Source organism: Globicephala melas, chromosome 15, assembly GCF_963455315.2.
Source record: "Globicephala melas chromosome 15, mGloMel1.2, whole genome shotgun sequence".
Lineage (NCBI taxonomy): Eukaryota > Metazoa > Chordata > Mammalia > Artiodactyla > Delphinidae > Globicephala > Globicephala melas.
Genome location: NC_083328.1, coordinates 28532925 through 28559147, shown reverse-complemented (window position 1 = coordinate 28559147; position 26223 = coordinate 28532925). Strand labels below are relative to the sequence as shown.

At 47.6% G+C, this 26223-nt stretch overlaps 1 protein-coding gene across 3 annotated transcripts in view; it reads right to left on the bottom strand.

Moving 5' to 3' along the window:
* Window positions 1-26223, bottom strand: part of LITAF (lipopolysaccharide induced TNF factor) — a 111524-nt gene that overhangs the window by 25231 nt on the left and 60070 nt on the right. The window contains exon 1 of one of the 3 annotated variants that reach the window (XM_030883961.3): window positions 5284-5346. The exons of the other annotated variants lie outside the window; for them this stretch is intronic. The gene's annotated coding sequence lies outside the window, so the exon portion shown is untranslated. Of the gene's footprint in view, window positions 1-5283; window positions 5347-26223 lie in introns of those variants that run through there. 3 annotated transcript variants of the gene reach the window in all.

Here is a 26223-nt window from a genome sequence, read left to right as displayed (position 1 = left end):
GCTGGATTTAGTATCTTGCTTTTAAAGAATAGTCTAGGAAAAGAGAAGAAGACTATCTACAATGGAGAAAGCTGGCAAACACCACCTTAAGCTAGAGACAAAGGTTAACATCATTAGCAATGTCACATGGGTATCATGTACCCCCTGATGTGATGTGATGCAAAGAGCCCTTCATCTCTGATGCCTTCTTCCCCCAAACCCGTAACCCCAGTGCAATCATGAGAAAAACATCAGACAAACCCAATGTGAGGGAAATTCTATAAAATCTCTGCCCAGTGCTCTCCAGAAAGTCATGAAAAACAAGGAAAGGAAAGACTGAGAAACCGTAGTAGACCGGAGGAGACTGGGAGATGGGGTGATTCAATGCAGTATGGTACCCTGGGTGGGATCTTAGAACGGAAAAGGGACGTTGGCGGAAACACTGGTGAACTCCAAATAACGTCTGGAATGTGCTTAACAGTGAGCTACCAATGTCAGTTTCCTAGTTTGACAAATGTCCTGTGGTGATGATGTAAGATGTTGCGGGGCGGGGGGTAGTTGGGACGACTGGGTGAGGGGTAGATGAGAACTCCCTGCCCGAACTGCCACTTTCCCGCAAACCTAAAATTAAACTATAAGATGAACTGGAGCAGGCAGGCCTCACTCAAAAGCATTCAAGTTCAGTTTTTAAAAACAAAAGCAAAAAAATGTTAAGGTTTACTTTTTTAAGTTTTTTTTTTCTCAAGTGTATTTTGGTTAAATGGGAAAGGTTCAGTGGAGGCGGGGGTGATGATCAGGGTTTCTATTATTTCTCACTGAGGATGAGTGGATGGATACTTACCTAGGTAGATAGATAGATACCACCATATTTAAGCAAATGGGCCTTAGAGTTGAATGAATCTCCAAACCTCCCAGCTGAATGCACACTGATTCTCGGCCACAGATCTGTACCCCCTCCCTTAAGATAGATTTTAAAACTCTCACAAAGTGGTTTTAACCACAGGTAGGTGATAAACTCTTCTAAAAATATATCCTCCTGTTTTCTAGATTTAGGTATCAGATCAACATACAAAAGGGCAAAGCCTTCAGAGAGAAGATAAAGCAGCTTTTTCACCACCAACTTAATCCTCTAAGATCAGTTCTTTCAGGAAGAAAAAGAGGAAGACTATTCAATTCCACTCTCTGCCCCCACCGTGCGGCCCCAGAAAAGAATCTTGCTCCGGGTATACGTGCATCACAGAAATGACCCCAGGATAAAAAGGCATTCCTTCAGCAAAAGGAGGACACACACACACACATGCAAATTGTCAGGTCCCCTAAGAAAACAGTGTAGTTTGTAACAAGGTGGAGAACCAGCTGAGGTCAAAGAGAGCTGGTCTTTCACAGTCGCTAGAGAAAAATGTTCTTTACAATAATGTGAGCACAAGTGAAACCTGATTTCAAAAACCCTAACGAATTATCTGACTTCTACATTTAGTCCATCAAATATTGTTCAAAGTTCTTAAACTAAAGGCCACTGGCTAGCAATCTTTAAAATACAAAGATTCTGCGACGCTGTGTTTGCTGTAATGTAATTTAACCCGTATACGGCACCAGAAAACGTCCCAGGCAAATGGTGCTTCTTAAGCTCTCAGTCAGTAAGGAGGAAGCATTTAGACAAAAGGGGAAATTGGGATCTCCAACTCTCTTTGGGAAAGGAAGTGAGAAATTACACTAAGGTTCTTAGGCTAATGGACCCCAAAACACATTCAGATTCGGTCTCCCTCAGTTAAAAAATACCAAAGCTCACAGGGAAAGATTTCAGAGACATGTTTTCAAATGACATCTTCTAAATTCAGTCTGTTTCACAAGTCAAAGATAAAGTGACCACAATCTGAGAGCCAGGTTCAAAGATGGCATAACTACAAATTACAGTGATTTGTAGAATGGAAAATCCTTCCACTGGGGAGCTGGGCTGCTCCCCCACAATCAGAGAGGGCAATTTCCCCCTGGATTCCTGGTGAAACCACATCCCCAGTTTCCACATGAATGATAGTTTTTGATGAAACAGCACAATGAGAACATTAATGGGACTCCATCAGGAGACAAAATGACATGTACCCTGATTACAACTTCATAAAAAAACAGGCACCATGACAAAAGATAAAACGGCCAAATAAGGAAAACAGATGCTAGTTGTTTCATTCACAGGGTGAGATTATACCTGATAATCTTCTTTATCTTTCACGCTTTCTGTAATATTGTTATTTTTTACATAACTTTAAAAGCTATCAGTGCAGCCTTTATGAATAACCTCCCTGGACTCAAGGTTAGGGCAAGTCAATGCTAAGCTCTTAAACTGACCCCAGGAACACTGTCAATTCTAAAACTCCACGAGCTAAGTAAGCTTCAATTCTCCATCGTCATTTTCCCTGAAGTTACCTTCTTCACCCACAAAGAAGAAAGTGCCTCTGGCTTTTCCGATCTTGGTGAATTAACCTCCTACCTACTAGGTGAACAGGGAATCACCACACAGACACCCTTGATATTTCCTTTCTTCTGTCCAGGTCTTAAACCCTATGAAACGACACACAGTTCTCCTACTGAAATAACCTGCGGCTAAGGGACAACTTCATTAGCTACGAAAGTGTTATCCTGACTGCCCGGAGTGCAAACAATAAGATGAAATTGTGAGGACCCGGGAAAGTACCACTTAGAACTCAAATAACAATGTTAAGATAAGTAAACACCAGTCCAGTTCAGAACAGGCCATAGGGGGGCCACATGGGCACCAAAGACACCATAAACACGTCAGTACTAAGTCTGGCAGAGTTAAGGAGGACTTATTTGCATGTTGAGATGGACCACCTCGCCCACTGAGCTATTTTTGTTGCAGTGAAAGCACAAATAAGGACAAGTCACCGTGCCAAGACTTTGGACTTCGTGTCAGATCTTGCTTTTTCCACCATCACTGTAGCTGGGGTTGATTGATCTTCGGTGGGAGAATTTTAAGTCCCTGAGGGCATACTCCCGTTCTCACAGTGGCACCATAGCATCTCTGGTTGTGGGTAATGGCAACAAATCATGCCCTATCTCCTTGAAAATGAACTTAGGCCTTCCGGTTCCTTTGCTCTCAGTGGTTCCCCTTTTACTGTTCTCAGCTATGGGCTAGTCCGTGCCTCCTCCGAAGCTTTGCTGAGCCCCTCCTGCTCATTCGGAATGCTGCCCATCTAAGTCCACATGTACCTTCTGCTACCTGTACTCAGGCCTCTGCTTTGCTATGAAACTTTCCCCGACTAACCTGGCCCCCAGCTCACAGCTCCCTCCTTTCCATTCCTTTCAATCCTTCCAGAGTCACAGGGGCATTGCTGAGCATTGGCTTTTCACCTTTGTGTGTTTCCATTTTCCACCCACAGCATAAACCCCTCAGGACCGGGAGCCATTTCTTCTGTGTCCTTTACAAGGCAAGGGTAGCACTTTATTTCCCCACAGCTATCGCGTAAAAGCGACCACAGGAACAAAGGGAAGTTTACTCGCCAGAGCCAGCGAAATGACTTCTATCTAGTATTTTAAGAGACTTCAGAAATTGATTCTCCATCTCAGATCAATCACCGAGTCACTTAATCCACGAAAACATTACAACAAGGATACTTTTACAAATTTGAATAAAAGCATGTATTATTCATGCCTTAAAGTAACAGGAAAGAGAGAAGATGGACCTCTCCCATCCTAGAGCTACAATAAATGTTTCTTAGAGAGTCTGGTGCACATTTACATTCCAGAGCAAGGACTGGCTGAGAGGTAAGCCAAGTGCAGCATGGGTGTTATTCTATGCCAGGTAGAGCAAGTCACCTGCTCGCTGGACTCCGAGCCAATTGTGATAAAACCAAACATGCTGGTGGAGTCCCAAATACCAGTTCATCCCACTACACGGCATCCAGGTTAGTCCCATTTTAGAAGAGTCACCCAGAGACGTCTTGGGGTGGGAGTAGGAAGGTAAGGGAGGCAGTCAAGCACACACTAATGCAAACCATGTCTTTCCTTAAAAGGGCCCCAGGGGAACGGCAGGGCCAACCTGCATTCCAGACAGCGCCTGAACCAGGGCCAGCTCACCAGGCCAAGGATTTATTCCCCTTGGGAAGGACGGGTGGGAGAGTCTACCCTGACGGGCTAAGATGGGAAGGTCCTGTGGCTTCCAGAAACTGGATTTCCCAGCCACCAAAGCTCGGTCCAACAGGCAATGACATCAGCCCCACTTATCGGAAGCACAAAAGCCACCAGAAAACTATTCAAAGACCAGCTGGCCTGATCCCTGGAATGCACAGCCCTTCCAGAATACACCCATTTCCCATCACCTCCTCTCCCTGACCCTGACCAAGGGCTTCTGGCACAACAATTACCCCACTGCCCAGATCGACAGGGGCCTGTACAGCAGACGGGAGGGGGCAACCTGCCTATCTTGGTAGGGAGGGGCGAGGTCCACCTCGCCGGCATGTGCCACTGGCATCCATCCAGCACCGGCAGTGGATGGGGTCCCGGCCCAGCCCTGCACTCACAGGGTGCCCACCTTACCCCCCCATGAAGGGGTAGCCAGGGCCCAGGCTCCCTTTGCTCTGTGTCCCGGATTTTCATCTGCTGGGGGCTCCCTAGGCCCTCGGGTGTCCACACAGTCACCGGCTGAGAGCCGTCCTGAATCCTGCGGGGAACCCCCGGGGTCAGGGGAAAAACGCAGATGCCGTGGCCCCTAGAAGTCGAATTTCTGGGACCGGCGTCCGGAAATTCGTCGGGCTTTTTTGTTTGTTATTTGGTTTTGTTTCTGAATCACCGGCTGATGATTCTGGAAATCTCAACTTTGAGATAGCTGCCACCAGAGCGAGTTGAGACTTTCCTGAAAAGCCTCGGGGAGTTCTCTCCGGGGAGGCGGCCCCGCGAGTAGGAAGGGGCGCGCTTTCAGGTTGGGGCGGGACGACCCCACCGCGCGCGATCCGCGGGCGATCTGCCCACTTAGCAGAGCAGGAACGGAACCAGCCTGTCCCGCGGCGGGAACAGGCGCCGAGAGGCTGGAAACCCGGCCTCACCGGCGCCGCACAGAAGATCGAGGCGGGACCTCGACGCCTTCCACCCCACCTCGACCCCGGGGACCCGTCAGGGTTCCCGGCCGCCACGACCCGCGTGGAGCCCGGAGCAGGTGCTCGCGCCGCACGGAGCCCGCTCGCTCCCCACCGCCGGCCCGGGGTACCCCCGATTCGCGCCCCGGCCGCTGCCCGCCCCCATCCGCGCCCCCCACCCGCGCCCCGACCGCCAGCCCTCCAGCGCTGCACTCACCGCCGCCCGCGCAACCAGTCGAGCCGGGAGGTCTGAGCTGGCGGTACAGGCTGGCGGGCTGGCGGGCGGGCGGCGGGGAGGAGCTCCCGGCGGCGGGGGCGGGAGCTGGACCGGCCGGGGCGGGACGCTGCGGCTTCGGCTTCCGGCTTCTCCTCGCCTCCGCGCGCGGTCGGGACCCGCGCCCAGCCACCTGCGGGGGCCGCTAACCCGGGCCTGAGAGCCCGCCAGGGACCTGCGACCCTCCGGCTTCTGCCTTTCCCCTCCACCCCTCCGATCTCCCACTACCCTCGAAACACCCCGGGTTACACCCCAGACCCCGTTCACTCCCTGGAACCCCCAGTTTCAGCCCAGACCCCACTCGCCCTATACTGGTGTTTCCCCTTTCGGATTCTGCCCCTGCTCGTCGATCCCCGCCACGTGCCCGGACACCCTTGAATCTCCCCTCCTGATTTCCACCCCCTGCTCTCCCCGGTTCGCATGGGTCCCCCATCTCTGGCATTCCTTCTTCCCCACCCTCAGACTATGCGGACCCCCACCCTCGAGTTCCAGATCCCGCGCCAAGGGATCCAGTGCTCCCTGCCCTCCGGAGGGCGGCCCTTCTCTCCCCATAACAAATTTCTGTACATTCAGACGCATACAGACAGCCCAAGATGCTCTATGTGCCTTTGGCCAAGTGCCCACTTTCTCTGAGCCTCAGTCTCCTCTCTGTAAAATGGGCATAACAGCGCATATCTCATAAGATCTACGGCAGAATTAGGTGAGCTAATGCAGGCAAAGCATTTAACACAGATTGCGTTAAATAAAACTTACCCTATGTTATAAAGCAGAAACTAACACCATTGTAAAGCAATTATACTCCAATAAAGATGTTAAAAAAAAAAATTACCCTATCTGCTAACTATTGTACTTTGTATGCCCCCAGGGTGGCCCCTGGCCCCTAGGTACTTTCTCACTCCATCACTGAAAACTGGAAATCAGTAACTACTGTTTCAGCAAAACCCTTTGCCCCTAAACAGGTGCTGCGTATCTGATAAGAGCCCCCATTATGCTGCTACAGTAATAATAGCAGCCCTGATCCAGCAGGCCCCCCTGGGAAGTCATTACAGGGTACTGATGAGCTGATGTGGCTTTGAGAGTACAGAGTCCTGGAGAATGGGTGGAACCCTAATGTGGCTATCTAGAGAAATGCCGGAAATTCGTCGGGCTTTTTTGTTTGTTATTTGGTTTTGTTTCTGAATCACCGGCTGATGATTCTGGAACCTGGGCGGGGAGCCTAAAATCCCCCTTGCGGATTCATAGACCTGGATCCCACAACTCCTCTGGTGGTGGAACCCTCCCCCGCTTTACACTGAGACCCAGGCAGAGAGTGACTTGCCCAATGTCTTATAGTAAACTGTCCCCTTCTTCCCTGCCCAAAGCTCTTACCACCTTTCACCACGTGGACCCAGCTACCAGCAGCCACGTATTACTACCAGCCCTGGACGTATTACTCAATTAAAGGAGGGGATTTCAAAGTTCTCCCCAGCATGAGAAGTTGCCACGTAGATGTTATTAGTGATGCCAATCTTTTCTTGTTTTAAAACTATAGAGAAAGCTGGATTGTGCCCAACACCTGATGTCTTGACATTAACCCAGAGTATCACAGACCATTGATAGCAAGAGGTGAGCCCTACAGAAAATATGTCAGAGCAAAATCTTGAAGAAACAGCCTTCCTGCCTTCCTTCCTCCCTCTCCCCCATCCTCTTCTTTCCTTCTTCCTTTCTACTGAAGGAAAAGCAATCGCACACCTGAATTTCCATCTCTATTACTCATTGCTAAGCCATCTTCATTCGTTTTTCTCCCCCCAACTGCTGAGCCACAGCAGGAGCTGGTTTTGTTTTCTCATCTGTCCTAAACACTTACTGCATCCGTGAGTTTGCAATTATTTATGGGGAGAGCTATAAAACTGTAACCCTTTTTTGACCCCTGAAAAAACCACAGAGTTGAAATTTCCAACCCAACGCTTCCAAAAAGGGAAGAAAAGTAAACCAGCCACATGATCATCTTTTTCTGTGTCATCAATAGACACAGAAAAAGCATATGACGAAATCTGAAACCTTTTTTTCAGTTTTTGGCCATACCACACGGCATGTGGGACCTTAGTTAGTTCCCCAATCAGGGGTCAAACCCGCACCCCCTGCAGTGGAAGTGCGGAGTCTTAACCACTGGATCGCCAGGGAAGTCCCCCAAATCCAACACCTTTTCAAGATATAAAGACACTCAACAAACTTGGAATAGAAAGACACTTCCACAACCTGATAAGGAGCATCTACGAAAATCCCACAGCAAACATCATCTCCATGGTGAAAGACAGGATGCTTTCACCCTTGAGATCAAGTACAAGCAAGGATGTCTGCTTTCACAACTTCTATTCAACACTGTACTAGAAGTTCTAGCCAGAGCAAGTAGGCAAGAAAAAGAAATAAAAAGCATCCAGACTGGAAAGGAAGGGGTAAAACTATCTCTGTTTGTAGATGACATCATCTTGTATATAGAAAATCCTAAGGAATCCACAAAAACTGTTAGTACAAATAAACAAGTTCTGTAAGGTGGCAGGATACCAGATCAACATTTAAAAAATCAGTGGCATTTCTATACACTGGCAAGGAAAAATACAAAAACAAAATGCAGAAAACAGTTTAACTAAGGAAGTTGAAGACTTCTTCACTGAATGTTGCTGAAGGAAATTAAAGAAGACCTAAATAAACGGGAAGATATTCATGTGGTATATCGGAGTTCTATCAGAGAAATGGAACCAGAGATAGATAGATACATAGACACATAGATACACAGATATAGATACGAAACTCCTGAGCAGGAGCTGAAGCTCTAGTCCATAGGTGGAATTCTTCTGGGAAACCTCAGTTTTGCTCTTAAGGCCATTCAACTGGTTGGATAAGGCCCAAATTACCTAAATAATCTCCTTAAAGTCAACTTGTTGTAGAAGTTAACCACATCTACAAAATGCCTTCACAGCAACACCTAAATTAGCGTTTACTTGAATTACTGGGTACTAGAGCCTAGCCAAGTTGACACACAAAACTAACCATCATGGATGGTAATACTCCCCAAACTTATGTAGAGATCCAATATAATCTCTATCTAAATCCCAACTGCCTCTTTGGCAGAAATAGATAAGCAGACACTAAAATTCATATGGAATTGCAAGGGACTCAATAACCAAAACAATTGTGAAAAAGAACACAAAGTCAGAGGACTCACACTTCTAAATTTCCAAAGTTATTATTCAGTACAAACCTACAGTAATCAAAGCATGTGTTATGGGCATAAGAATAGACATATAAACCAATGAAATAAAATTGAGATTCCATATATAAACCCATACATCTGTGGGCAATGGGTTTTTGAGAAAGATATCAAGACCATTCCATGGGAAAAGAGTCTTTACAGCAAGTGGTGCTGGAACAACTGGATATTCACATGCAAAACAATAAAGCTGGGGCTTCCCTGGTGGCACAGTGGTTGAGAGTCCGCCTGCCGATGCAGGGGATGCGGGTTCGTGCCCCGGTCCGGGAAGATCCCACATGCCACGGAGCGGCTGGGCCCGTGAGCCATGGCCGCTGAGCCTGCGCGTCTGGAGCCTGTGCTCCGCAACAGGAGGGGCCACAATAGTGAGAGACCCGCGTACCGCAAAAAAAAAAAACCCAAAAAACAATGAAGCTGGATCCCTACCTCACACTATAGAAAAAAATGAATTCAAAATGGAAAAACTATAAAACTCTTAGAAGGAAACAAAAGTGTAAATCCTCATGATCTTGGATTAGGCAATGGTTTATCAAATATGACATCAAAAGCACAAGCAACAAAAGGAGAAAATAGATAAATTGAACTTCATCATGATTAAAAACTTTTGTGCATAAAAGCACACTAACCGCATACTTCGGCTATATTATGGGTTCAGTTCCAGACCACCACAACAAAGTGAATATTGCAATAAAGTGACTCACACAAATTTTTTAGTTTCCCAGTGAATATTGAAGTTATGTTTACACGCTACTATAGTCTATTGTGTGCAATAGCATTATGTCTAAAAAAAAAAGTACATACCTTAATTTAAACATACTTTATTGCTAAAAACTGCTAACCAAAAAAAGAAAAACAAAAAAACTGCTAACCATCATCTGAGTCTTCAGCTAGTCTTAGTAGTAATGTCAAAGATCACGGATCACAGATCTCCATAACAAATATAATAGTAATGGAAAAGTTTGAAATATTTCGGGAATTACCAAAATGTGACAGAGAGACACAAAATAAGCAAATGCTCTTGAGAAAATGGCTTCAATAGACTTGCCTGACGCAGGGTTGCCACAAACCTTCAATTTCTAAAAAAAAAATGCTATGTCCACAAAGCACAATAAAGCAAAGAGCATAAGATAAAGTACGCCTGTATCAAGAGAGTGAAAAGACAAGCCACAGAACGGGAGAAAATATTTGCAAATCGTACACTTGATCAGGATCTAGTATCCAGATTTTATAAAGCACCCTTACAAGTCAACAACAAAAAGACATCAACCCAATTTTTTTTTTTTTTTTTTGCGGTACGCGGGCCTCTCACTGTTGTGGCCTCTCCCCTTGCGGAGCACAGCCTCCGGATGCGCAGGTCCAGTGGCCATGGCTCATGGGCCCAGCCGCTCTGCGGCATGTGGGATCCTCCTGGACCGGGGCACGAACCCATGTCCCTTGCATCGGCAGGCAGACTCCCAACCACTGCGCCACCAGGGAAGTCCAACCCAATTTTTTAAATGGGCATTGGGATGGTGAAAAAGTTCTGGAGAAAGGCAAAACCATGGAGCCAGTAAAAAGATCAGCAGTTGCCAGGAATTGGGGTGAGGGTGAGGGTCAGGCTGAAATGAATAGGCAGAGCACAGAGTAATTTTAGAGCAGTGAAAATACTCTGTATGATATTATGATGGATACATGTCATTATATTTGTCCAAACCCATTGAATGTCCAACATCAAGAGTGAACCCTAATATAAACTATGGACTTGGGTGATGATGATGTGTCAGTGTAGGTTCATCAACTGTAACAAACATACTGTTACCGATCAGGTTCTTGGCCTTCCCTAACTGATAGAAATTGATAAGAGGCCAGACAAGAAATTTAGGTAAGGCTTTATTGGGGCTCCTGCTGCAGCAGGAGGGAGTGAAAACAAGTAACAGATGCCCTTGGTCGCTCCCCGAGGTGGGTGGTAGGCTGATTCCTGCTCTGGGGTGAGGGTAGGGGCGGGGCCAGGGGTTGGGCAGAAGGAGTAGCTTAGGTGGTTTGCCCACCCTTTTGGTGGTGTTGTGTGCAGGGTGCATGCACAGTACGCTGTTTTTTCTCAGGACTCTTCAGAAGTGGCAGTTGGGTTTTTGGTCTTTTTGTATCTTGTTGTCCATAATTTGCCCCAAGTGCACATGCACACAGCTAATTTTAGTCCCATATAGTTTCTTTGTATTTTGTTGCTCAAGGAGACGTTTGTCCAGGTGCAAGCACTGCAGCAGAGGGCCCCAAGTCCCAGGCCCCAGCCTGTCTCAGTACCACTCTAGTGGGGGACGTTGATAATGGGGGAGGCTACGCATTTGTGGGGACAGGGGGTATAAGGGAACTTTCCGTGCCTTCCTCTTAAGTTTGCTGTAAACCTAAAACTGCTTTTAAAAAATAATCTTTTTTTTTTTTTTGGCAGTACGCGGACCTCTCACTGTTGTGGCCTCTCCCGTTGCGGAGCACAGGCTCCGGACGCGCAGGCTCAGCGGCCATGGCTCACGGGCCCAGCCGCTCCGCGGCATGTGGGATCCTCACGGACCGGGGCACGAACCCGCGTCCCCTGCATCGGCAGGCGGACTCTCAACCACTGCGCCACCAGGGAAGCCCAAAAATAGTCTTTTTTTAAAAAAAAGTTTTAGAGATGGAGAGTGGTGATGATTGCACAGTATTGTGGATGTACTTGATGCCACTGAACTGTACACTTAAAATGGTTGAAATGATAAATTTTATGTTATGCCTATTTTATCTCACACACACACACAAATTTAACTTAAACAAAAAACTGGCCAAGAACTTGAATAGACGTTTCTACAAAGAAGATATACAAACACCAACAAGCACATGAAAAGATGCTCAACATCTTTAGTCATCAGGGAAATGTAAATCAAAACCACAATGAGAAACCACTTCATACCCACTATGGTGGTCATAAAAAATTTTTGTTTGTTTTAATGGAAAATAACAAGCGTTGGGGAGGATGTGAAGAAATCGAAACCCTCAAACATTGCTGGTGGGAATATAAAATGGTGCAGCCACTATTCTACGCCTGGTATATACACAAAAGAATTGAAAACAGGTATCCACAATTTGTACAGGAATGTTCACAGCATTATTCACAATAATCAAAAGATGGAAGTAACCCAAATGTCCACTAACTGATGCACAGATAAACAAAATGTGGTATACCCTTATGATGGAATATTATTTGATCATAAAAAGTGAAATACTGATACCTGCAACAGTGTGGATGGACCTTGAAAACATGATACTAAGTGAAAGAAGTCAGACACAAAAGGTCACATATCATATGATTCCATTTATATGAAATTTCAAGAATAGGAAAACTCTATAGATACGGAAAGCTGATTGGTGGTTGCCAGGGGCTGGAAGGAGTGGGGTAATAGGTATGGGGTTTGTTTTGGGGGTTGCTAAAAATATTCTGGAAGCCAATAATGGTGAAGGTTGTGCAATATTTTGAATTGTGAAGTTTACTGAACTGTATAGTTTAAAATAGTTAAAATGTTAAATTTTATATTATGTGAATTTATCTCAGTTAAAAAATAGGGCTTCCCTGGTGGCACAGTGGTTGAGAGTCTGCCTGCCGATGCAGGGGACGCGGGTTCGTGCCCCGGTCCGGGAAGATCCCACATGCCGCGGAGCAGCTGGGCCCGTGAGCTGTGGCCGCTGGGCCTGCGCATCCGGAGCCTGTGCTCCGCAAGGGGAGAGGCCACAACAGTGAGAGGCCCGCGTACGGCAAAAAAAAAAAAAAAAAAAGTAAACCAGGCATCTTACGTATGCTCTGTGAGGACATAGCAGAGGTGGGGCAGTTATACATACGTCTGTGACTGTTTCTCTTCCCACTGAAGATTTTGCAGCTGTATTCTAACCTGAAAGGGCCCAGAACAAGATCTGGGAAGTGGACACATTATATGCCAACACCCCTGGCATCACATAAACCAAACAGAAAGGGGGAGATGTCCTCTGGGTATATTCTGAAATTTCAGCAGCCAGGGGAGAAAAACAGTTTGCATGAAAGAATGCAGGCTATAATCCCATTTTTTGTTAAAAAGAAAAAAAATGCACACACATACACCTGGAAAAATGTCTTCACACTTTTTCAAGGATAAAAGAACGTGATAAATAGTTGTCTCTGAGTGAGGAGAATTAAGGATTTTTCTTCTCCTTTTGCTACTTTCCATTTTCTAACTTTTTTTTTTTTTTGCGGTACGCAGGCCTCTCACTGTTGTGGCCTCTCCCGTTGCGGAGCACAGGCTCCAGACACGCAGGCTCAGCGGCCATGGCTCACGGGCCTAGCTGCTCTGCAGCATGTGGGATCTTCCCGGACCGGGGCACGAACCCGTGTCCCTGCATCGGCAGGCGGACGCTCAACCACTGCGCCACCAGGGAAGCCCATTTTCTAACATTTTAAGAACAAACACAAATTGCTGGTTTAGGAAAACTAATTTTCAAAAAAGGAAACCAGTTGCCAGAAACAGCCTCCACTGACTGGTCTGTGTTATTCATAACAATGAATTCTGGTAACTAATGTTTCCATAACACCTTTTTCATTTCCAAAATATGTTTCCCACATACATCACACGATTCATCCTTGCAAAAGCCCTGTGCAGCCAAGATTCTTCCTGCTGAGTTATGCAGATGGGGAAACTGAGGCCAGGGACAGGCGAGGCCCTCCCCGTGCCCAGATCCTAGCTCACTGCCCTTGCCTGGGCTCTGGCCCTGGATAAGCCCTTTGCTTCTGCTGCTGCCAAGATAGAGCTGAAATGGGGTGAATTCAGGGGCAGAGAGAGGCCTTGGTAGAGTTGCCAGATGCAGCAAATAAAAACACAAGACTCCCAGTTAAATTTGAATTTCAGATAAACAGCAAGTAATTGTTTAGTATAAGTATGTCCCGAATGTTGCAGTGTTGCAGACTTGTAATATATTCTCAGCATTGTACAAGACATACTTAAACTAAAAAAAAAAAAAAAAAAATCACGCGTTGGTCTGAAATGCACATTTAACTGGGCGTTCTCTATTCTATCTGGCAATGCTACCTGCCTGGTGCACCAAAGCGATGGCACCTACAGACAGTGGCCCAGGTGGAAGCCCGGGTGAGTTTCCCCAACCCTTCAATTACGTGGGTCAGTCTTTCCCCTGGAGGTGTGGGAGACTGTCCCCAAACTAGCTGGGCCTCTGTCTTCACCAGGCCCAGAAGAAGTAGCAAGTGGGGCCTTTCCGGGCCTGCCTAGAGTGAGAACTTTGTTACCTGCTTGTGGGGGTGGCCCATTAACTGCAGGGAAAAACAGGTCCTCAGGATGAGAGGCCTGATCCCCTCAACAACACCACCTAAATGACACGCTGTGTGCCTGTGGTTCTATTTAACAAGATATACCCTGACCACAGCAATGGGCCAAGGATGCAGAATAAACCCCCAGTGCAGAAGGAGGAGGACGGACGATGATGATAGTGATGGGAAACACTAACACTAGCCCTACCCCTGCTGGATGCTGGACACTTTTATATCCATTATCTCCTTTTCTTTAAAAAAAAACCTCCTGTTTTACAGATGAGGCATCTGAGGCCCAGAGACGTTAAGTAACAAGCCCCAAGTCACAAAGCAAGAAGGTGCCTGGAGATGGGATTTGAACCAAGTCCAGCTGACTCCTGAGACTGTCGCACAGCCTTCTCACTCCCTCAGCTGATGTGTCCTGGGTGCCAGGGACTGTTCCAAGGCCAAGAGCTGGGGTAACAAAACAAAGGGCAAAGTCCTAACTCCCCTGGATTTTATGTTCTGGTTGGGAGCAGGAGCTAGATAATGAATCAATAATGAGTACCCTGTGTCTTTGCAATCATCCCTGGCTCTTTCTAATTGCTGTAGCTTCCCAGAAACAAATGTTTTCATGGCACAGAAGAGCTTCGTTCTCTGGGATCCATTCCAACAGCCCTGGGTGGGGAGAAGGGGCTTTGTGGGTGGAGCCTGAATCCTAGAATCATATTTATTTAACAAATGGTGCTCCTTACAACCCTGTGAGGGAAGTATTATCATCTCTACTTTACAGATGTAGCCATTGGAACCCAGAGAGATTAACCAAGTTGCCAAAAGTCACACAGCTAGTAATGGTAGCAGTGGCAATTTGAACCCAGGCTGGCTGGCTCCATGTTTAGTCACCACGCTGTGGAGAGCTTCTTGGTGTAGAGCCTTCTAGATCACCCAGACCTGTATCTTTCAGGCTGTTGAACCTCAGAGTCTTTCCCTCCAATGCAGCCTCCTACAGAGCCGCAACCCACAAAACAAGAATAAGCATTTCCAAGCAACACCTGGCCCTCCCCAGTCTGAAAGGGAACAGCCAACTTCCCACCTCCACCCCCCAGCCAAGGTCTCCATGCAGGTTCCTCTCTTCCCTTGGAGCACCCACAGAGGCCCTTGGCCACTTTTCCTTAATATTTTTGTATGGAGATGTAACTGACATATAACATTATATATTAGTTTCAGGTGTACAACATAATGATTCCATATTTGTACATACTGCAAAATGATCGCCACAATAAATGTAGTTAACATCCATCACCACACATAATTACACATCTTTTTTCTTCCTTGTGATGAGAACTTTTAAGATCTATTCTCCTAGCAGCTTTCAAATATACGACACAGTATTATTATTAACTATAGTCACCATTCTGTACATTACCTCCCCAGGACCTATTTATTTTATAACTGGAAGTTTGTACACTTTGACCACCTTCACCCACTTCACACACACCCCACCCCTGGTTTCTGGAAACCATCAATCTGTTCCCTTTTTCTATGAGTTTGGTGGGTTTGTTTGTTTTTTTTCAAATTCCACATGTGAGAGACTTCCCTGGCAGTCCAGTGGTTGGGACTTCGCACTTCCAATGCAGGGGCGTGGGGAGGCGGGGCGCGGCCCTGGTTCAATCCCTGGTCGGGGAACTAGGATCTGCATGCCGCACGGCACAGCCAAAAAAAAAAAAAAATTCCACATGTGAGTGACATCATATGATAGTTGTCTTTCTTGGTCTGACCTGTTTCACGGAGGCCCTCCATGTCTTGCACCACTGTCTTTCCAGGTGCCCCAAACACCAGAGCCACCTTTCCATTCAACTTTCAAAGGGACTTCCTCATTTGGGGTTTTCTCCTGGGCACATTGCTGGACTGATTCTGCAGTTCCTGGAATTTGAACCTAAATGCCAGTGTTCGTCCATCAGCTGGTCTCTCTTCCGGCCAGAAGGAGAAGTGCAGGCCAGGGGCGGTGACTGTAGGTCTGGGAAGCCTGGAATTGCCCAACCTCCAGAGGGTCAGACCAGGGCTTGGGGGTGGGAGGTGGGCAGTCAGGCGCCCTCTGTTGAGGAAATAGATGGAGCAGTGGTGATGACATCAGGTCTGACACAAGGCCTGGGTCCCAGTCCCCGTCTTGGCTCCTTCCCGGTGGCTGGACCTCAGCCAGCCCCTCCTTCCAGACTCTCTCTTCTCTGCTGCCCCAGCATCTCCAGTGAGGTCGTGACAATGAGACGAACTGGTGAAGGGCAGTGGCCTGGCACATAGGAAGGCTTCAGGTGTTCATAACTGCTATTATTATCGTGTTGCTGTTGCTGCTGCTGTAGTTGTTTTTAACTGAATTGTAGTTGATTGACAATGTTGTGTTAATTTCTGCTGGACAGCAAAGTGATTCAGTTACACACATACATACATTCTTTTTCATATTCTTTTCCATTATGGTTTATCACAGGATATTGAATATAGTTCCCTGTGCTATATGGTAGGACCTTGTTTTTTTTTTTTGCGGTACGCGGGTCTGTCACTGCTGTGGCCTCTCCCGTTGCGGAGCACAGGCTCCGGATGCGCAGGCTCAGCGGCCATGGCTCACGGGCCCAGCCGCTCCGCGGCACGTGGGATCTTCCCAGACCAGGGTACGAACCCGTGTCCCCTGCATCGGCAGGTGGACTCTCAACCACTGCGCCACCAGGGAAGCCCAGGACCTTGTTTTTTATCCTTACTATATGTAATAGTTTGCATCTACTAACCCCAAACTTGTTGCCGTTGTTTTTAAGCACCTCTTCCATCAAAACCAAATACCCACAAGGCCTATGTGCCCTTTGTTTCTGGAATCACACTTTAGATCTGCTAGCAGCAGCCACAGCTCCGTGATAAGAAAATAATCCCACTCAAGCAAATATACTCATGACCCATCCTGAGCTCCTGACTCAGTTTCCCCACAGTCTAGAGAGGTATCAGGCCCTCCCTAAGGCCTCCAGAGCCCCACGTGATCTAAGCCTCACTACTTCTCTGTCCTCGTCTCCAAACACCTTCAATCTCACTCACTCTGCTTCAGCCACACAGGTCTCTCTGCTGTTCCAGCACTGTCCTGCCTCAGGGCCTTTGCACTGGCTGTTTCCCCCTGCCTGAACCACTGGCACCCCAGGTATCAACACGGCTGGCTCCCTCCTTCAAGCCTTTGCTTAAATGTTACCTTCTCAACCAGGCCCACCCTGACCACCCTCTCTGAAATTACAGCCCCTCCCTCACACTCGACCCCATCCCCACTTTTCTGAAACACTTACTACCCTTTCATGAACGACATCGTGTTTATTATTCCACATCTGATGGTGTGCTGCTCACGGATGTGTCCCAGATGCCCAGCACAAGCCTGGCACTGGAATAAAGAGAAGGCAGGCTGGAGGGGAAGCGGGGAACACCTTGATGTCCCTGACACCCCCCATTTCCCTTTTCTGCACCCCACCCCCAAGCACATGTAGCCCTGAGGCCCTAACCTGGGAGCATCCCCAGGAAGCCTTATTTCCAGAGCATCTCCGCAAAAAAGACAAAGTACACCGCTTCCCCTTTCACCTCCCCACCCTTCCGGGATGGAAGTTGTCTCCCCCACCCCCATCCTCCCCTCCTCCACCTTCCTGAGCCGCTGAAATGAGACACTGAAATGTGGAAGAAACACTTGCGAAGAACCCCTGAGCAGGTGCCTCTACGATTTCTTCTCCCTCCTGAGCTAGTCAGAGCCAGGGCTAAATGTTCATTACCAGACCTACCGCATTCCGAACCAAAAATACCCTGTCTAAAACTGTCATTTCTTTTAAAAAATTTGATCATTTACTACATGCCAAATCCAATAGGAGCGCATTTAGATCCATTATCTTTTTTTTTTTTCTTTGTTGCGCCGGGTCTTAGTTGTGGCATGCAAACTCTTAGTTGCGGCATGCACGTGGGATCTAGTTCCCTGACCAGGGATCAAACCCAGGCCCCCTGCATTGGGAGCTCAGAGTCTTAACCACTGCGCCACCAAGGAAGTCCTTAGATCCATCATCTTGTTTAATCTTCATGACAACCCATCATTCTTAATAAAAACAACAATAATAAATGCATAGCCAGGCATCAGCCTAACATGTTTATTAACTCACTTAATCCTTGCAAGAACCCTAGGAGGTAGATATTATTATTCTCCCCATTTTACAGATGAGGAAATCAAGACACAGAGAGGTTACGTAGCTTGCCCAAGGTCACACAGTGGGTTAGTGTGAAGCCAAGATCAGAATCCAGAGAGGCTCTTTCTAAAGTCCCTGGTGGTCCAGGGGTTAAGACTCCACACTTCCACTGCAGGGGGCACAGGTTCGATCCCTGGTTGGGGAACTAAGATACCGCAAGGAACAGCCAAAATAAATAAATAAGTCTGTGCGCTTACCCACAGACTTATTCTATCCTGTCTCCCCGAGCAGGGATTCTAAACCCCATTTTATAAATGATGAAGCAACCAAGACCCAAGGCTTTTCCCACTTGTAAGTGTCAGAACCAGGATTTGATCCTAAGACAGGACTGCAAATAAAGCGCCCATTCTAATGCACTGCAGCTGCGGGGTCCCAGTCCAACTCATGTACACACGTGCATGGAACCAGCTTTGACCCCCTGGGAACTTACTGCCCAAGTCACACAATATAAAAGGCCCAAGGACCCCAGACAGAAAAGCCATCGATGTGGAAGAGCTTTGGAATCAGGATTGAGGAGGGTTCCCTCCTCCAAAGCCCTCGAGTGACAAAAGAGGAAGCAAAGGAGGAGAAAGCAGAAGTGAATTGGAACCCAACTCATTTCTAAAACCCACAGATGTATTTCCCAGCATCGCAAGCAGGGTGTGACACAAAACAAAATCCTGTGCGGTCATTGGGTGTAGGGGACCCTGGGGGAGCAAAGTGTCCTCTGTGTCCCTAGACGCACACTTCAATGAACCCCCCCACCCCAGGCCATTCCCAGCAGCAATCGTGATGTCTGAGGGGTTCTTTCTTCCTGACCTGCGGATCCCATGCTGGGAATCACTGTGCAGATGCCCCTGTAGCTGTGCATGGATGGGGCATCCCCTCCCCCAAATCTCGCTGATGACAGCCCAACGTGGAGACAAGGCGAATGGCTGTTTAAAAGGAGCTGGACTGGGGCTTCCCTGGTGACGCAGTGGATGAGAGTCCGCCTGCCGATGCAGGGGACACGGGGTCATGCCCCGGTCCGGGAGGATCCCACATGCCGCGGAGCGGCTGGGCCCGTGAGCCATGGCCGCTGAGCCTGCGCGTCCAGAGCCTGTGCTCCGCAACGGGAGAGGCCACAACAGTGAGAGGCCCACGTACCGCAAAAAAAAAAAAAAAAAAAAAGGAGCTGGACAAACACCTCGTGAAAAACCAATCATGATTTTTCCTCTGCTGCCATTAAGGAGGAAGAAATAGTGCTCTATGTGCATTTACGGAAAGTGGGCTGTAAAATCCTCAAGTGCGAAAAGCAAGTCGTAGAACGAGGAGTCGAGAACAATGACGTTATGTGTTAGTAACATCTACAGTAGGGGACTTCCCTGGTGGCGCAGTGGTTAAGACTCTGCCCTCCCAATGTAGGGGCGCGGGTTCGATCCCTGGTTAGGGTACTAGATCCCACATGCATGCCGCAACTAAGAGTTCACATGCTGCAACTAAGGAGCCCGTGTGCCGCAACTAAGGAACCCAAGAGCCTCAACTAAGACCAAGTGCAACCGAATAAATAAGTAGATAAATAGATATTTTAAAATAAATAAAACAAAAACATCTACAGCAGTAGTTTCACTGACGGTCACACCAAGGCATGTGAGACCTGAAATTATGTGACTGGGTTAAGACCAGCCACCTTTCTTTTAAAGGAAATGGGATAGAATGGAATAGACTGTCATAGAACAAAACAGAACAGAATAGACAACCCCAGCCAGCATTCCTTATAATAAGCATCATTGCATAAAACTTCTGTTCTACCTATATTCCACTGTCCGTGTGTACTGGGTTACAATGCAAAATCTATTTTTTCATTGTGGCTCATAGCTAAACAAAAAGTTTGAAAACCCCTGATATGGAACATATCTAAAAGAAAGGACCCAACGAACCAACACAGTTTCCCTCTGAAGAGAAGAGGGAGGCAGGCAGGGGCTTTATTTTATACAATTCTATACTATTTGGTTTTTTCTTTTCTAAACAATGAGCATGCATTGCTTTTGCAATAAAATAAAGAACTTTTTAAACCTTTTAGTAAAAATAAACATCGCTGCCTCAGTCTCCAGGAAAGAGGCTGTGCTGTTTGAGCTGTCAACAACTTTTTGATGTGAAAAAGACCAAATCCCTACCCCGAGGGGCTGTGCCTCCCAGCAGGCTATAAGGGCCTCCCTGGTTTTTTTCCACCCGTCCTTCTCTTCCCCTCCAGAAAGCCACAGGATCATCCAGAAAAGGAGACACGCCTTAAGCTGTCGCTCTCCATTTTCGAAAATGGAACAGGCACACCAGTTTGGGGGCTGGATGGCCGGGCAGAGCCCTGGTGATGCGTCTGCTAGCTGGGGAGGCGGCTGGAACGCCCCCTCGCCACACACAGGCCGGTTTTCCTGCCATTTAGAGCAATAGGAGGATATCACAGACTGTTAGGAAAATCAACAGACCCCCCACCAGCCCTGCCTGCCATCCCCACATTGTGTTTTCAGCTCAGTGTTATATCATAAGTATTTTCTATGTTGATAAAGAGCTCTCATAACTCCTTCTTCTAAATGCCTCTTAAGAATCCACGAAGGGGTTACAACAGATGCGTCACGCCCAATGATTCCTATTACAAATCTCACGGCAGTAGATATCACTGGGCACTCAGTCTTTCTTTCCTTGTTTTAGGATTAGTTCCTTTGGGCAAATTCCCAGAAGCGTGATCACTGGAAAGGAAAGTGTAGGCCTTTCCAGCCCCTGAAACACTCTGTCAAACTGCTTTCTGAAAGGGCTGAGACCCACACCTTTTTTGTTTTGTTTTGTTTTTGTTTTTTTGCGGTACGCGGGCCTCTCACCGTTGCGGCCTCTCCCGTTGCAGAGCACAGGCTCCGGACGCGCAGGCTCAGCGGCCATGGCTCACGGGCCCAGCCACTCCGTGGCACGTGGGATCCTCCCGGACCGGGGCACGAACCCGCGTCCCCTGCATCGGCAGGTGGACTCTCAACCACTGTGCCACCAGGGAAGCCCGACCCACACCTTTTTAAGGAACTGCAGGCTGGCATGATTAAGTCACCACCACCTCTGACTCCTGACGTGAAACATCTGTGACCCAGGCGCCCTGTGTCAGGAAGTGACAGCAATGCAGGAAAGAGAGAGACTTCCTCTCCTACTGTGGGAACTGGCCACGACCTGAGCCACAGCAGAGTGGACCCTCACCCTGGACAGTCCTCGAGGACTCCAGAGGGCAGGGAGGGCGTCACTTCCTCTCCTTCCACAGTGGGAACCTGGAACCCAGGCCCTCAGCATCCCAAAGCCAGGGCTGGGAGGATGGACTTCGTCGGTAGGCTGCTACCATGAAGAATGGGTCCAGAGCATGTTCTGCTGGTGGCTTAGTCAGGTCGGCTGCTATACCAGAATACCACAGACAAGATGGCTTATAAACATCGCACATTTATTTCTCACAGTTCTGGAGGCTGGGAAGTCCAAGATCAAGGGGCTGGTAGATTCTACATCTGATGAGAGCCCACTTCCCAGTTCTTAGATGACTGTTTTCTCTCTGCGTCCTCACATGGTGGAAGGGTTGAGGGAGTTCTCTGGGGTCTCTTTTATAAGGGCACTAATCCCATTCACAAGGGCTCCACCCTCATTACCTACTCACCTCCCAAAGGCCCCACCTCCTAACACCATCACATTGAAGGTTAGCCTTCAACATATGAATTTGAGGGGGACACAGACATTCAGTCGTGGGAAAATGCTGGGCAAGGAAGACAAGGCCTATGGTTTGTCCAGATGGGGCAGATGGATGGGTGGGGACACAGCTCAGTGTCGGCTCTGGCTTCGGGGACCCCGCAGACCCCCACAAGGCCTGGGTCCTCGTGGCTGAAAAGCTGCAGCTTCCTACTTCCAGGCAAGACCCTTGCACACTTCTCTAAGGGTTGGCAAGGAGGAAAGGAGGTTGCACTTTCCCTGTGTGACACCCCCCCTTCCCAAGGGTATGGAGCCCTCCCCAGCTCAGTGGTGGAGGGGAGAGATTGAGGACAAGAAAGAACAAAAAGAAGGGCTCTGACGAAGCCCCCAGCGGTGTGCTTGTTCTGAGCCCTTCAGCGAGTTACTTAGTATTCTCACAACCGCACCAAGCCAGGCGCCATGGTCCCGGCCGAAACCTATCACCGGCTGCCCAATTAGGATCAAGACCAAACTCTCACCATGGCCTTTGATCTCCGAAGCCTCCAGTCCCCACCTCCAGCTTCCCATTTTCTCCTTAGGGCATTGCTCACTGAGGGTGTGTAATTACCCAGGTGGTTAAGATATGCCTTCTTGTTAAACTCATTATGGACCGTTACAAACAGCTTCCCCATCACCTACTTGTGGTCCATCTGATACCGTCTATGTATCCCCACGCCTTCCTCCACCACTGGATTTTTTAAAAATAAACTTTAAAAAAGAATAATTTTAGGGAATTCCCTGGCGGTCCACGCTTTCACTGCCAAGGGTCCGGGTTCAATCCCTGGTCGAGGAACTAAGATCCTGCAAGCCGAAAGGTACGGCCAAAAAAATTTAAAAAGACTAATTTTAGTTTTACAGACTGGATTGTTTCAAAGCAAATCCTTGACATCATATGTCATCTGTAAACACTTTGGGTTGAGTCTCTAAAAGATGAGAACTCTTGAAAAATATAACCACAAAACTACGATGTGCCCCCACCCCTCACCCCAAAATGAACAACTTCTGAATTTCATCCAATGTCATCCAATCTGGGTTTATATTTCCCTGACAGTCTCATAAATGTTTTTAAAAGAATCTGGTTTGTTCGAAACAGGATCCTGTTCACAGTGTGGTCAGCACCTGGCACTCAGTTCATTTGGCCCATAGTAGGTGCTCAGTAAACACTTGCTGGGTTACCAAATGAGAGGAGAAAATAATCAAAACGACAGCTCACATTTTCAGAGTACTTCTCAAGCTGGCCCCATGCATTTTCTCATCTGTCTAACCCAGGCAGCCGTACCAAGAGGTGATGCCTTTTGTTGTCCCATTTTACAAAGGACAAAACTGAACCCAGAGAGGTGAAGTGACTTGCCTGAGGCCACACAGCGAGGATAGAATAGACCAGTGAAGAGGGCGTGGGGCGCTATCTCACTGTGCCAAGTGCTACCCTTAACCTGACAACAGCCCTCAATCTGCAGGTGAGGAAACTGCTGGGCAAGGCTGGCCTCACCCACACCCAACTGTTCCCCAGCAACATGAAGACAGACAGGCACTTGGCACGATTTTCAGGGCCAGGAGTTAATCCCCTCTCCACCCTAGACCCCATCGTGCCCTGCAGAGGGATTCCTAACCCACTTTCCCTCCTCCAGGAGGACTCCAGGAACATCCTCCTCTGGGACCCTGAAGGAGAAGCAAAGTCATCTCAGGTTGCCCTAACCCTGTTCGGTCATGCAACAGATATTTATTTCTCATCAATAGCTGCCAGCCATTGTGGCAGGCCCAGGAGAACAAGTAATGGCTGAGACCAAGTTTAAGTCCAGTGGGGAGAAAGACCTTAAAGGAGACCACCAAATGCATTTATAATGGTCAATGGAAAAAGGGTACGAGGGAAGGATGTAGAGGCTCTAGGTGCATCTGGGTGGGGTGGTCAGGGAGGGCTTCCTGGAGGAGGTGAGGCCAAGGCTGATTTTTTTTTTTTGGCTACGCTGCCACACAGCTTGCGGGATCTTAGTTCCCTGACCAGGGATTGAACCTATGCCCTTGGTAGTGAAAGCACAGAGTCCTAACCACTGGACTGCCAGGGAATTCATGGTATTTTTTTTTTGAAGTATAGTTGATTTACAATGTTTCAGGTGTACAGCAAAGTGATTCAGTTATATATACATATTCTTTTGCAGTTACATATATATTTTATATTATATATTCAGCTATATATATATATATATTTCTTTTTTTTTCTTTTTCAGATTCTTTTCCATTATAGGTTCTTATAAGATACTGACTATAGTTCCCTGGGCTATACAGTAGGTCCTTGTTATCTACTTTCTGTATAGTAGTGTTTATCTGTTAATCCCCAATTCCCAATTTATCCCTCCCGCCCTGGCTGAGTCCTCTTATTATTTATTTTGAACAATTTTAATTAACTAATAAAGTAATGTTAACAATAATAATTCTGAATAACAATAATAATGGCTAACAATTATTGGGTTATATCATTTTGGTGTTTTACATATGGCATCTCCTTTCATCTTTACAATAACCTAATGGGTAGAGACTATTATAAACCCCATTTTATAGGTGAAGGAACTGTGGCTCAGAAAGGTGAAGTAATTTAGCCAAGTCAAAGAACTCAGCAGGTGGTGGAGCTGGGATTTGAACCTAGGCCAGCTTCATCACAGGATACAGCCTCTGATTTTAGTCTTTCCTTTCTGCCACCCTGACAGGCTGCTTGCTGGACCTCAGCCTGGGGCCTCAAGGCATCATTCAAGGTCATGTCCCTTCTCCAATCTCAGACCCTAGGTCCATTACAAGGGGTCAGGGATATGGCCAGTCTTCAGAGCCACAGGCCTTGCACAAAGCGTGCTTGGCACCCAGCTGCTAGGCTGACAGGCTCTGCAGTTGAAGGAACTGAGTTCAACTGTGGCTCTGGGGCGTACTAGCTGTGTGACCCAACGCAAGCTCGGCAGCCTCTCTGAGCTGCTGCCTCTGACCCTGAAAAGTGCAGATGACCGTGGGGCCAACCTTGTGGGGCATTCCAGAAGGAAGGAACAGCAAGAAGAAGGAGATGGAAGCCTGCGGGACATGTCTGGGGGACCAAGTAGCCATGTCCCAAGGACCCAGGGCATGAGGTAGGAAGAGGTAGAAGCTAAAGTCGGAGAACTTTATGTCGGGGTGGTTTATTAAGCACTTACTAGGTGTAAGGGCTGGAGACACGGAGGCCCAAGGAGGGTGATTTTTGTCTGTTTTTTTCACTACTGTATCCCCAGTGCCTAGAAAAGTAGCTGGCAAACAGGAAGCTTTCAGTAGTTGATTTATAAATGAATAAAGGAACAAATCAAAGAATCAATGAGTGAGTGAGGAATTAATGAATGAGTGATTGAATCAATGAATGAGTGAGTGAATTATGAATGAGTAACTGAGTCAATGAGTGAGTGAGGGGACCTCCCTGGTGGTCCATCGGTTAAGAATCTGCCTTTCAATGCAGGGCACGCAGGTTCGATCTCTGGTCAGAGAACTAAGATCCCACATGCCGTGGAATAAGTAAGTCCGTGCACCGCAACTAGAGAGCCCACATGCTCTGGAGCCCACACATCACAACTAGAGAGCCCGCGCACTGCAACGAAGCAAAGACCCAGTGCAGTCAAAAAAAAAAAAAAAAAAAAAAAGAGTGAGTGAGTGAATGAATGCATATGTGTTCTGACTGCAGTCTTAGTGGAGTAGCTGGGGAGGGAGGTGGATACAAAGAAGAAATTACTGTTCCCTGGAGGGTAGGAAATCCAACAAAGGCTTTTTAAAAGGGCTGATGCTCAAGTCCAGTCTTAGGCAGACAGGGAGGAAGAGCATTCCAGGCAGAGGGCATCACATGGGCAATGGCCTGGCACGTTAACCATCGCCTGGAGTTCAGAATTACTGGGGCATGGGATGGAGGTGGGTGTAGAAAGAAATGGTGGTGGTAAGTCAGGGACGGGCCCGCAGGGTCTGGGATCAAGCATTTGAATACTGCCCTTATGTGATGAGTCAGAGAAGGTTTTAAGTAGGAAAACAGTGGGGTCAGATCTGACCATGTCTGGCTGCAGGACTTCCCCAGCCAAGACCCTTCACCCTTTCACTGCCTTCCACAGCAGGACTGGATCCCAAACACATACCCCCCACTCCAAAGGCTGAATCTTTCATTACCTGTGAAAAAAAAAAAATGCAGGTGTCCCAAAAGTATTTACCCAGCACCCTCCATGGCACAGAAATAATAGCTGGATTAACTATTTACTTCTGCCAGGTCTGGGGTCAGCCTTGGGTACATGCTATCTCATTTAATTCTCCCAACAGCCTGTAAAGTACGTACTATTTCGGCCCCATTTTATGGATGAGGAAACTGAGCTCAGAGAGGTTTAAACAATGGCTGAAGGTCACACAGCTACTTGGGAGTCATTCTAGGCCTT